General features: G+C 45.2%; 1 non-coding gene across 1 annotated transcript; it reads right to left on the reverse strand.

Annotated features, from left to right (window-relative positions):
• Positions 1-1,175: 1,175 nt before the first annotated feature.
• Positions 1,176-1,248, reverse strand: TRNAS-GCU (transfer RNA serine (anticodon GCU)). Its single transcript has one exon. It is a non-coding gene; the product is annotated as a tRNA-Ser (tRNA).
• Between the last annotated feature and the right edge of the window lie 12,386 nt (positions 1,249-13,634).

Consider the following 13,634-nt stretch of genomic DNA (forward strand, 5'->3'; position numbering starts at 1 on the left):
TTACAAGAAAATGATGCGAGACAACATGAAAAACCGATACACACCACCGCGAAATCTTCAGTGCAGGCGAGAGCTTAGGAAACATGAATATAGAACCCTCCCGCGACGCGCAAGCAATGCCGTTCAAATGCGGATTTACGATTGATACGAAACACACAAAAAGAAAATGCGCGAGCAAATAAAAACACGAGCGGCAATAACCATGACAAACACTACGATCAATGACTCTAAAAGAAAGCGGCTACACGATAGTACATAAAAAGGCGCGGTTAAAAGATTTTAAAAAGACCCAGGGGATCGACAGTCCAAAAGTTGTTGAACACGTGCCCTTATGGGTGGGAGTGCCGAGTCTAACGTCCGAGCCAAAATAGTACCGGCCTGCTGCTTCCTCACTGCGCGCCACTGCTGAAGAAGGAGGTGAACTCAGATCGGCGTGTCGTAAGACCCCGGCTCCAAGCCCGCTGCTCCCCAATTCACCTGACCTTCGCAGCACGTGCCGCGCTCCTTGACGGTTCAATAAACTCGGCCCCCTCGCCATGGTTCACGCGCCAGCGTGTCCCTCCGCACGCCGTGGCTATAGCGTGAGATGGAGCTCGTGGAACTCGTGCGGTCAAAGGAGATTTCGCTTTCTACAGCTGCGTGGGCAGTGGCGTAGTGGCCGCGAAGCGTAGGCGGGCTCGGGCGAGCCCTGTTCCCCTTAGCGCCTATGCGCGTGCTGTCATGTTTCCGTACTTGATCATGATTAAACGCTTCTGTAAACCCTCAGCGATGTTTTGAAACAACCGTTGCGTAGTTGGGTGCTTTAAAATGTACAAACACTCGCCAGGCACACGCTTACTTTCCGCTGCTGCTTCACGAGCAATAGCGATGGCAGCGGTGGATTGCGGCTGTTCGATGAAGAAGATAAGCAATCGCGCTTTGTTTGCTGCAGTTTTAGAGCGATTACTATGTTTTCATTGTGTTCCTTTATGTCGCTGCGCCTTCAGTGAAAGCTCCCCACGTTTAAACTTGGAATAGATTATAAGATTATGGAGTTTTACGTGCCAAAACCCCGATCTCATTGTTAGGCATGCCGTAGTAGGGGACTCGGGAAATTTGGACCACCTGCGGTTCTTTAACGTGCACCTAAATCTAAGCACACGGATGTTTTGCATTTCGCCTCGTTGGAATGCGGTCGCCGTGGCCGGGATTTGAACCCGGTACCTCGTGCTTAGCAGGCAAACACCATAGCCACTAAGCAACCACGGCGGGTCGTTTAAGCTTGGTTGCCTCGTGTTCAGTGCAGAAGATAAAACAAACATTAAGTTGTCGTTACTGATGATACAGGATGGGCTTCCTAAAAAAAAAAAGATGCCAAAAGCTAGCTAGGCCACAGAATGCGAAGCCGAGCTGTGGGGAGAGAGGGGGGGGGGAAGGCAGGGAGGTTAACCGGAGCAGACTTATCGGTTTGCTACCCTGCACGGTGGTGGGGGATATAGGGTTTGCAGAGATGACAAAGAGCGAGTGGGAAAAAAAGCAAAGAAAAAGAAGAGCAAAAGAAAGAAGGTAACAAAAAGGGCGTCCCGATCACAGGTGTTCACACAGGCCGGTCGATCTCAAGAAGCGCAGTAGTGCTTGCACGGCCACGGCGTTCTGATGCGATGTTAAATGGCGTCGCGTTGTAATATTATTTCTTCCGACAGTGGCTAGTCATCCAACTGGTTCTGCACGACGGAAAGCGATAGCCCCTGCTCACTGTACTGTGGGCGCTGGCTTGGCGAAGCTGCGAAGCGCTCATTGTGTTTGGACGCTTTGAACAAAGGGCTCCGTATTAAAAAGCAGGTGACAGTGCCTTCAAAAAGAAAGCGCCACGCAATCACCAATGCGTTGCACAGAATCGGCTGTTGCTCTACCTATCGAAAGCACTGAAATGCTACCTGCGTCGTAGAACGCTCGGTCTATGCCCTCCTCAGCTATCTGCTTGTTGACTGTACCACCTAGCACCTGTGAGCATTAAAGGCTTTTGACAGAGCATTCAACCTTGTTTTTGATGCCTCTTTATATCACTTCCCAGTAATGGGAAATGCCTGTGCTTCGACGCCCTGATGTCTGCGACTAATGCAGGGGCGCTCTAACATAAAGCGATTCCAAACTTTCCTATTTAATTCTGCAATCAGCCCTCTACAATTGGCGAAAAAACTTTGTTGCACCGCCCCCCGTTCGCCTGTCTGTCACGCGACGTCCGGAAAACCGCGATAGCTCCCCATCTGATATGACATGTATACACTGATTATGCATTATTTGACCGAACAAAAGAAAAATAGTTGTTTCTGATTTGACGCCTTTTCACCATTAGCCCTCGGCTATTGGTCAAACATTTTCGGGCTGCACCCACTTCACCTGCCTTTCGCGCGACGTCCCAAAAATGCAAAACCTCATCGCGTCGAAGTGACGTGTGCGCGTTAAAGATGCATTAATATGCCGAACAAAACAGAATTTTCTTCTGAGTAGCCGCAGGCTGCCCCGTTCCAAAAGGAATAAAAGTTGGCTGCCGCATATCACTCAGGCACTGGCTACTCGGACCTGTCGGAGAGCATGGGTTTATTTTCGTGAAATAAAAACTTTCTGCGTGGCCGTGTAACGTTGTCAAGCACGGCATGTTTACGACCTCGTTCTGCCAACTCTTCTTTGCTGAGGGTCCGCTTTAGCGTTATTCTTAAGCTTCCGTTTCATGCCACCACGATTTTCGGTCAGCCACCGCAAACTAAGTAAGGGAAAACGGACCAATCGCAGACGCCAGCACCGCTCTCTTCATCCGGTTATCAATTTTCAGTGCACTGGCTCGGCCCGATCGAATCCCTTTCCACTTGAGTGTGCTCCTCGCCTCTTGTCAGCCAATTAGATAAGACAAGCCGCTCAGTGTGGGCAATGTTATACGTTTTTCAAGCAAACAAAAGTGACCTCCTGTGAACGAGGAGAGCGTTTGTTTGGTCTGTTCAGACAACCCTACCAGTCACACGCCGATGCTTGCGTCGGCGGTTACGCAAATTTGACGTCAGTAGATTGGAATAAAAACATAGTTGAATAGTTTTACGTCATAACGCCCCAGATTCACTTCACTCCAGCTGTTCCATGCCTTGTGGTCATTTCGGAAACAGTCAAGTTTCTTTTCTTCCTAGTTGTGCTAGCGAGTGCTTGTTCTCTTTTTGTTCTTTTGCATGAGATGGGTCAACATATGTTCATGTTGCTTCACTGTAATTGTGCCTGCTTTGAAGATGATTTTGATGTAGCACGTGGTTTACAAGAATTATTTAATGTCGTGCTTTGTATTTGCTTTCAGACTATTATTCTTGGTTGAACGTACTCTCTTAACTAAATAGCGCTCCATTGGCTATGCGGACTCAGGGCCCAACAACAGACAATACAACATGCGGTTTACTTCTGCATTTGAGTGCGAGGGTGATGCTAGTAAACATGGTGATGCAACTAAAAAAAATATAAGGTGTAAAATGAATATGCTTTTGACTAACCAGGGAGGCAAATTTTCAGCGGTGGTGTCTTCCTATATCTCACTCGCGTGCCCCGATGAAATCTTCTAAACCCTTGTTGAACGATGGAACATGTGAAATCTATGCTGTAAAGAGAGTGGTAAGACGTAAGCATAAAAACAATCAGCCCTTAATGATTGCCGGAGTCCTATATGTGCAATTTTTCACAAGCTCGTCGTGCTGGTTTGCAAGCTTTACCGTCGCTGGCTTCTCACGTGGCCGCGCTCGTGGCGGCGCTACCTCAACCTACTATAAATATACACGGCATGTAAACGAAGCAAGTATGCGCATAAAGAACGTTGGTTCACGGGCCAACAAATGAAGCTGTTAATTATCCTCCAGAGTGCTATAATGAAAGCGGCATACTGGCGATGAGATCCACTTCGTAGGCAAGCTTGTTGATCCTCATCTGCAGCAAACACTTGGCGCATAAGGAGACAATGTCGTCCCAGACAGCCGTGAAGTCGGACACATGTCCACCATTGTACAGTGCGATTTCCTTACGCACACTGACACCGCAGAAGTAACTATCTGGGACGCGCACAAGCGGCGAATTGCACGCACACACTTCAGTCATGCCTGCGGTGGAAGCACGCGTCTACGGCACGAGGCCCGCCGGCGGTTCGAACGGCCGCCGCTGCGCGGCTTTCAGTGGCGCCCCTGGGGGCGCTGAGCATGGCGCATCACGCCGAGAGTACGTATCACGCCGAGGGTAATCCCGCCGACTGTACACGCTCTTTGTGACAATAAAAGAAAGCACCACTTCACTGGCGTCGTCACTGATCGCAACATTTCATGGAGCCACCATTGATCCTATTATGAGGAGAATCTTTCTGCTGTTGCTCAGGTGTTGCAACTCTTCGGCGGGAAAAATTTGTGCGCACCTGTGCAATCCATGTTGTACCTATACAGAGCACTGTTGCTAGTACTTCTGCTTTACAGTTTGCCAGTCTTATGGTGCACATGCAAGAGCAACATTCATGCTTCGGAGAGAGCACAGGGTGATCCCCTAGGCACGTGTTTGGGTTTACTTCGAGGCAGCTCCACATCAGCCTCAATCGTCATCGCCAGCGATCACCTGCTTCCAACTCACATAGCAGCCGAGTCGCTCAGGGCGCGCACGCGTCATTTTCAAGGATTCCAAACCATTAGTTGCATTCCCTAACGGTACAGCGACTCCGAGCTAAAATTCCGCGACTAGTCAGCGCACATCGCGACAGTATGCACCGCTTTTACGCCACCGGCGAGGCCTTCATCTACTCTTTGGTTACCTTCGACAGCCTCAAGTTTACCTAGCTGCTCAAGGAATAAATGAAGAAAGCCGAGCATTCGCCATTCCAGCAAAACCGTCCAAAATGAAATTCAAGTTGCCGCACATAACGTAACGGCAGAACTTGTGGCCCTTTGTACCACCGTAAACTGTATTGCTGACCAACAAGCAGAGAAATTGGCCGTGCTTTGTCTCTTAAGAGCAGCTCTTCAGGGCGCGCCACATCTGATTTACGTCATGTTATACAAATTACTAGATAGTATCTGAAATAGGCTAAACTAAACTTTATGCTCTCTAAAAAGAGCACGGTATGCAGTGTCGGTGGATTCCGGGTCATTTGTGGCATTGTCGATAACAACTTCGCTGAAAAAGCTGTCCGGTCTTTACATGGAACCAGCCAGACAATTTAGTTGCACTGCATGGAAAGAGAGACGATGCAAGAGAACTTCGTTTGTTTAATCGCACAATCACACGAGCTTTTTGGAGCTTTCAGAGCGAACCATGGACCCTTTGCTACGGATCCCTGTGCCAACTAGCCTCTCCTGCGAGGATGGAAAACTGCTCGTTATGACTTAGGTTTTTAGCGCACGAAAAGGAACGAGAGACAGAGGTGGGACGCGGACACAGTGCTTTGTCCGCGTCGTACCTCTGTCTCTCGTCGCTTTTCGTGCGCTGAAAACCTAAAGGCTATGGAATGCCAACATGCCCAAACCTAAACTCTTTCATGCTGGTTATGGCTTGGCATGGCATTTACGAACGCGTATTCTTTCCATCTTGGACTGTCCGACATACAAATGTGCAGACACTTGTTGGTTTGAAAAGAATCAATATACAAATGTTGCGCACTTGTCCTTAATACGACGCCCAGTGCAGGTCTTTACAGACCGCATTCAGCCGACTAGATCTAGCATTACATATTTTGAAACAAATGTTACTTGACGCTGGCCGCATCCGTAGGTGGCAGCGTCCGCAGTAGCGTCCGCTACTGCAGTTTTTAAGGGACACCACACTCCATCACTGATTGTAGTACTGTTTTGTGCCCTGCCGTGAGCGCGAAGTGCTCATTCTCTCTTTCTCTGACTCTCTTCCCAGTTTTGTCTTTCTATTCCTCCTTTCCCTTACCCCCAGTCTAGGATAGCAAACCGTATGCCCACATTTCATCCACTTGCTCTTTCATTATACAATTATATTCTGTGCAAACGCTTACGTATATCAGTTATTGCAAAATCTCTGCTCTACAAAACTCTACAAAAGAAAAGCGCTGCTGTTTTAAGACACATATTTTTGCGGATGACGTAATTTCCATCAAAAGAGTGCAGCACGTGAACTACGAGTACTAAAAAGATAACTTCAATGGAAATAATTATATAAACAATGACCGGTGGTTGGGAAAAACAAATTATGTGCTATGTCACGGTTTCTGACAAGGAAAATTGGGGGCGCAGACTGCTACTATGAAAGAAATGTAGCTCCTTTTGTTACACATGTTAGGAACAAAACTTCTGCGGAGCTCCGCGTGTGTCTTATATTTCTTATTCCTCTGCCTTGCAAAGGAATGACGGGCGCTCAGCGAATTCTCGAAAGAGCCGAAAATAAAATACACTGAATCTAGATATATACCTAAGCTTCTTGGTCAGCCAACTAAGCAGGCAATTCAAAACTTTTATTGCGCTTTACGGTGGCCACTTTAGAGGCAATTCTAAAGTGAAGCTGTCTTTGGTCTTCCGCCCACTTTGCTGGTGCTTTCTTGCTGGATACAGAACAACTGGCTATGTGTCTCCTTTGGAAAATCATCTACAGTGGCTATTAGAACTGACGCGCAAATGAACATCTACATAGATGAAGTAGACAGTATGAGCGCCTGCGCGTGCAATCCACTAGCGCTGATATCCTGCTAACTCAAACAAACTACGCGTCATTTAGATTCTAACTGTACCTGCGGTTATCTAGAGATGTCTGGTGTATGAGTCGTCTCTGGGGACAAGGCGCGCTTGGCCCTTTCCATTAAGCAGGTTCTGAAATTGGCAGACTCAACTGTACTTCGCCACCGTGGAATGCGCGGTAATTATGATGTGCTGATAACGGTTGTACGAATAGCGTAACTATCGTGGAGGCAATGGTTATCGAGCCATTATACGCTGTTATGTATATTTATAATGAGTAAGGCAATGTTCCTAATGGCAAGGTATAAGAATGATTCAAACTAAAGCCCAATGGCACTCACCCAGCGCCCCAGTGTCAGTGCACATACGTATTCGCCCCTCTAGCACATAATTTTAGACTGCATGATCACTGTGATTGGCTCACTAAAATGGCGAGATAAGCTGCGCTATCTCCCGGATCAGCCCAAGAAAACAACGAGATGATCGCCTCACCCACCCGCTCACAAGAAAATTGACTTTACTAAGAAAAGAATCCACCAGGATGCCGAGCTTCCAAGAAAAACGCTGCAACAGCGATGAAAAACTGTAAGGCAGCGTTTGCCTCGGATGCGCTATTTTAATTAGTTGCGCATAGGTCTGTGCCCTGATGAGCACATAACGATGCTTTCATGGCCACCAGGCAAGTATAAACGTCAATATCCTTCTAATTGAAACATACGTACAGGTTTCTCGGGCGGTGGAGGAGGAAGACTAACGCGTTGTTTAAAGCGCCCCTGTAAGCTCTGAGTCATGCATATGCCCAAACTGCGGTGCGCAGATCATTCGGCGAAGATCGTTGGATGGTTTGACGTTAAGTAGCGCGCGAGAGCATAAAAAATTGTTTTTCAGGAAAGTACCTTAAAACAAGATTTATGATTGGAGTGTTAAAAATATAATCACTCAACAAACAAAGATGGCAGTAAGACTGGAAAGGCTGCTATTTCATCGTTCGGTATTCTCTTCTTTTCTTTCTTTTTTTGACGGGTGCCATAAAGGTGGGTTTTGGTGGTCTCGGACAGCCATATAGCGACTTGCTCCCTCTTTCATCACCACAGAGACACAATAATTACAGGAAGCGACGCGACAGCCTGTTTTTCTCACCGCTTCCACGGTTCGCAGTAATTGGATGTCGAGAAAATGCACCATTGCGCCTAGAGCTGCCACTGAGAATGTATCTCTCGCACACGCACCAATACTTACGTGCGAAATCTTGTTGCCACAGCAGATGGTCAAGTTTCGCGCTCTTATTTATCACATCTGCTTTCCCGGCCTTACACTTCCTAGAGCGTTGTTCTCTTGCCGTTGTCGAACAACACACCGTTCTTTGTTGGCCATCGGAAGCAGCACTGTCGTAATCGCTCCTCCGAAAACGGAGACTTCGGAAACGAAGATCGCCCTTACACAAGTCGCAAAAAAGGAATGTTTTCTTTATACTCCGCAATATCAACAGGATGTTTGTGGGTGCCGAGAGTTGCTTGCTGCTGTGTTCGATTGTGCTGATGCAAAAAAAAAGAGGAAATAAGAAGCATCAAAACCAAAGCGCTCAGCGGCAAACGTAGACACAATCTACGCGGAAATCACGGCGCTTTGAAAGATGGCGTCCTCCTCCAGGTACTCGGCTCAATATGTACCTCAAAGTTCTTCCAAAGTGCCGCGAAGTATATATTGTTTATTCGTTTGTGATATTTCTTGTATGAAGGAGCAATATGCAAGGATAATTTTTATGCAAAATTTTCATGGGAAGACACGACTAGAAGTTTTTGTCTTGCCTCATGCATTGTGTTGGGCCCACACATGTCGCCCTCAGTGAAGCGGGATGCCCAACCTGGACGTGTGGCATTGTGCGGCTGCCTTTATAATTGCGCGGTATTGCGAAACACGACGCGTGTGCGTGTAGGTATTCATGCAGTATTGCTTTTTGGCTTTTAGTGCAGCTTATATATATATATATATATACCAGAAGAAAGCAATTCTGGGTCCGGGTAAATATTCACAGAGAAGTAGACGGGCGTATGAAGCGGTTTATTGTCGTTTCGGCTGGAGTCCGGCCTTCATCAGAATACATTGCATGGTGTCAGTACAGTTAATATACATGTGCATATCGACCAGTTGAAGATATGTTTACATGAAAAACAAAAAAAAAGTGGGCGAACAAAATGCATCTGAATCGTTCAAAGGACCGCTGATACGTGTATAAACCGATGGCGATTGCAAACATATCATCTAAAATACAAAGCATAAAAACGCCCCGAAATGATTTGCAAAAACCAATCGCCACGTGACAACAAAACGTCACCCAATATGTGCTATGCTACCAAGCAAACACAGACACAGAAAAAGGGGAATAGTAACGTACTAGTAGAAGAAGAGACAAGTGACGGGCTTCAAAGACAGGCAACTCAAGCTTCCTACACATTCATTAAAACCACACGCGACGGTATCAAACTTATGGATAAGGAAGGATTCTCGGGCTTCTCTATCATAATTTGAACGAAATCCAGATTCAAGCAACGTGACTTTCAGTTTATCAAATGAGTGGTGAGGGAGATGCACGTGTCTTGAGATGGGCAGGTTGGGCAACGTGTTAGCGTGGGATTTATGATTGTTAAAGCGGAATCTGAAAGGCTCTTCTGTTTGTCCGATGTACCGTTTCTTGCACAGCGTGCGTTCAAGTATGTATATTGTGTTTTTTGTGTCAGTCGAAATCGCCTTTGATTTTTAAACAAAAGTTTGAAGACGTACTAGTAACCTGTTGCGATGTGACCATGTAGGGGCATACTTTACATCGCGGTTTTCGACAAGGATGGCATCCGATGGCATCAGGGCAGTCAGTCTTAGATGATGATGCTAGTATATCTCGAATATTTCTGGCTTTACGGTATACTGCTTTAGGTGGATCAGCGAATTTGTTTTTGAGGCGTTCACTTTGCATTAGAATATTGTGGTGTTTCTTTAATACATGCGAAACACGTGAGATTGACGCAGTGTGGGTTAAGACAAGATTTGTCTGGGGTGAGGGAGTCGGTTGGTTCGCAATGCGAAGAAGCGTCCTTCGGTCATGCACGTCTGCGCGTTTTATTGCATCGTTACTTGTCCCTTCTTCTACTAGTACGTCACTATTCCCCTTCTTCTGTGTCTGTGTTTGCTTGGTAACATAGCACACATTTGGGTGACGTTTTGTTGTCATGTGGCGATTGGTTTTTGCAATTCCGTCCGGGGCGTTTTTATGCTTTGTATTTTAGATGATATGTTTGCAATCGCCATTGGTTTATACACGTATCAGCTGTCCTTTGAACGATTCAGATGTGTTTTGTTCACCCATTCTTTTCGTTTTTCATGTAAACATATTTTCATCTGGTTGATATGCACATGTATATTAACTGTACTGACACCATGCAATGTATTCTCACGAAGGCCGGACCCCGCCCAAACGTCAATAAACCGCCTCATACGCGCGTCTACCTCACTGTATATATATATATATACATATATATATATATATATATATATATATATATATATATATATATATATATATATATATATATATATATATATATATATATATATATATATAATGTATGCTTATGAAGAAGATGAGCCAGCAAGCTGCATCAAAAGGTCGCAGAAAGAGGTTATTTTTATCCCTAGCGTACACGTACGTGTACGTTCGTCTTCTGTACTAAATAAGGTCCATTGAAGGATTTTTTTTCTAGATCATTTGCCACGTTTCAATGAAGATTTGTTGGCTTTCTAATGAAACGCAAACTATTCAAATCTGCTTCGTCGTCTACGAGTAGCAATGGATACAAACGGTTAAGTACAGCTGAACAGCCTAACCCCTTTCATAATTCCAACAAACTTTATAGTGGGGGCTTGTGCATTGTACCACCGGTATTCTTACTAATACCTGAACAATATAACTTATTCCGTGTGTGCACGACATCAATACCTCGGATTTTCTTGCGGGTCCATAGGTGGCACTAAAAGCTAGCAAAGAAATCAAATTAAAGTAATTTGAACTAGGTCTATTCACCATGAACATGGACGTGTTATCGAAATACCACGATAATATCCTTCTCTGAAAGTTCAGCAATTACCCCTGTCCCTATACAGTCAAATCCAATCTTGCCTGCAAATATCATGTCATTAGAGCATATCGTCCTTTCTCGTCTTCGCCTTGATTTGCTTTTACTTAACGACCAATATGCGTTTGTAGGGTGTTTCTTTCGTAATTAATAACAAAATTTTGGAGATCGCCTTTGTACATGCACCACAATTCTACTTCTTGGGAGTCAGGAGGACATTTTTCACCCAAAATCGAGATATCCTGAGAACTAGTTGTAATATACTGCTAATTAAAACACGAACTAATTACCTGGAAAAGGTCAAAGTACTGGTGAGTGCGCAAGTCAGTTCACTTGGAAAGACTTTCGACCATGACGCGAGCTCTGATATATACATTTCCAGAGTGGGCCACGAAATGCATAGATATTTCAGTTATTTTTCAGAAATTTCATAAAAGAAATTAAACAACCATGCTTTTCCCGCCTTGTATCAAAAGAGATCATAGCTTCAAAGTACTTTCCAAGCGGCTGTTTTTATTTATTTGTAAAATCACCGGCTTCAATATTCAATATTCAATCACTGGCTTCAATATAGGTAATTCCTTATAAAATTGATTGGAAGAATTTTGCTCATTATTTATTATTACAGTTTTCTTATTTTTCGTGCGGCAAGTAATGCAAGTGAAAAAAAAAGATGCGTATAGATTGATGGCCCTATGCTCTGTGGATAATAACAATTACCAGATTTTACTTGTTTTCGGTCTCAACTAAAATATCAGCCGCAGCTTTTTGTCTGCAGTCCATGCGCCTGCTGTCTTGTATGTTAAAACTGTGGATGTTTTTCTTGCATCACTCGCAAAGTCACTCCTTCTCGGTCTGTATTGTCATCCTCTAAAGGGCGGCGCAGTAAGTTAGGGTTCTTTGAATACACAGCCTGTAGTTTTTGTTTTCGACATTAGTACGATGCCGGCCAAGGCATCAACGTGCATTTCATGGCGAGGCTCTTAGGCACCCATTCCTGCCGCGAGCATCGGCGACATCCCTCAGCGTCCTCGTAGCCGAGCGAACGAACACAGCGAATGATGAAAGGGCGAACGCGGAGCGCGGAAGTAAAACGGCGACATCGAATAGAGCGCGACGAGGAAAGCGGAGGAGAAGGGTGTGGCGAGAACGTGAGAAGAAAAGCGTAGTGGTGCGCAAGATGGGCTTTGTGAAGGCGACAATGGCTACGAGATGGCGACAGAGTAGCGCGTGTGGTCTGTATCGAAACAAAGTGCTGCATCTCTCCTAAGTTAAATGTTTGCATACAGGACACGTATACATATAACTATGTAGACGCCTTGGGTTCGACTAACGCATTTCACAACTACCAAGCTTTTACCGCATATAAGCATTATGTGACAGGATTTTACCATGGTAAACACGTGGCTGATCGCCAAAGTGCAGGACGTGTATAGTGGGAAGCAGACGTTGAACTATAAATCGGAAGAAATACGATATTTTTGCGTTGTCGAACCGTCTGTCTCGAATATATATGTACTGATAAATAAAACGATGAAATTATTCTGGTATAGAAAAAGCATGGCGGCGTTATTTCGTTTTTGGCTTTCTTCTTTTTTTATTATTCTCTCATTATTGTTCTGCCAGGTATCGCTTTATTAGCTGTGGCCATGTAGGGTACTTGAGCTGTAATGATTTCTGTGGTGAGTCCAGTGCTATTGCCGGTTCGTGCCGGTGCGTCATCAGGCACTGTTATCATGGTTGCTATCGTAGTGGCTTCAACATTCCTTGCCACTTTTCCATTTCGCCGGCTCTGCTTATGGTACTTCGCTTATCTGCAGATGGACACGAAAAATGCCGACCGTCTAGAGGCTAGCCCTTTGGCGGTAAACCGTCCTTGGTTCACCAACAGTGAGGATAATGACGTTTTGCCTTCCAACGGACGATGTAAGCTTGGTGTCAGAGTTCTGCCCGATATACATGCTGCTACGGGGACAGCGCACTGCCTCGTTCAGCTTCCCTCGTTTAATTTGTTTTGCCTTCTTCCCTGTTTGAGCACACTGCTTCCCGGGCCCACCCTGTTTCCATAGAAGTTATTACTATAAAAGCTTGATATACCAAGCAGGCAAACTCCATTAACGAGTTTCCCACTGTCCTCCGCGCCTCTCTGACACCCTGCGCAGTTGAAGGGAAGGAAGAGAGAATAGGGTGGGCGTAGTTGAAGTGCTCAAATATGTGCAACAAAAAAAAAAAAAAGATAGGCGTGCTTAGTTGAAGCGCAGAAAGAAGAGCTATGGACGTACAGCTAGTCAGCCTTCGAAGAAGCAAAGCATAACAACTGCAGGAAAGGATGCACATGAGAATTGTAACAGCATTTTAACCGGCCAGGTCACAAATTTAAGCTTACATATCTCGTCTCGGCGTTCCTCATACATTACCTACAGTGTAAATGATCTCTGCGGAAGCTCGCCAGATGGTGGAAAAAGCGAGACGTTGTAACTTCAAAATGTAGCTTTCTCCTACAGTTGAGTGGATTAGAGTTTCTGAAACCAACACAACTCTGAACAGGACCCTAGCCAACGGATACTTGTGTCGGAAAAGCAGCGCCTGAACCTATTGGTTATAAAACCAGAACGAAAATAAGTAGCAGCCTTTAACTTAGTGCGGTCTTACTTGTGGTTACCTTAGAGGAGATCATATCTACTGCAAACATATATAGCATATCATATGTAGTGCCCCAATAAGACATTTTTAACGCATACCGTGCTTTACTAATGTATTATCATATCTTGACAATTTCTATATATCTTGTTTAATTAATTTAAGAATTGGTCATTCTTTTTCTTAC

Source organism: Dermacentor andersoni, chromosome 2 (assembly GCF_023375885.2).
Source record: "Dermacentor andersoni chromosome 2, qqDerAnde1_hic_scaffold, whole genome shotgun sequence".
NCBI lineage: Eukaryota > Metazoa > Arthropoda > Arachnida > Ixodida > Ixodidae > Dermacentor > Dermacentor andersoni.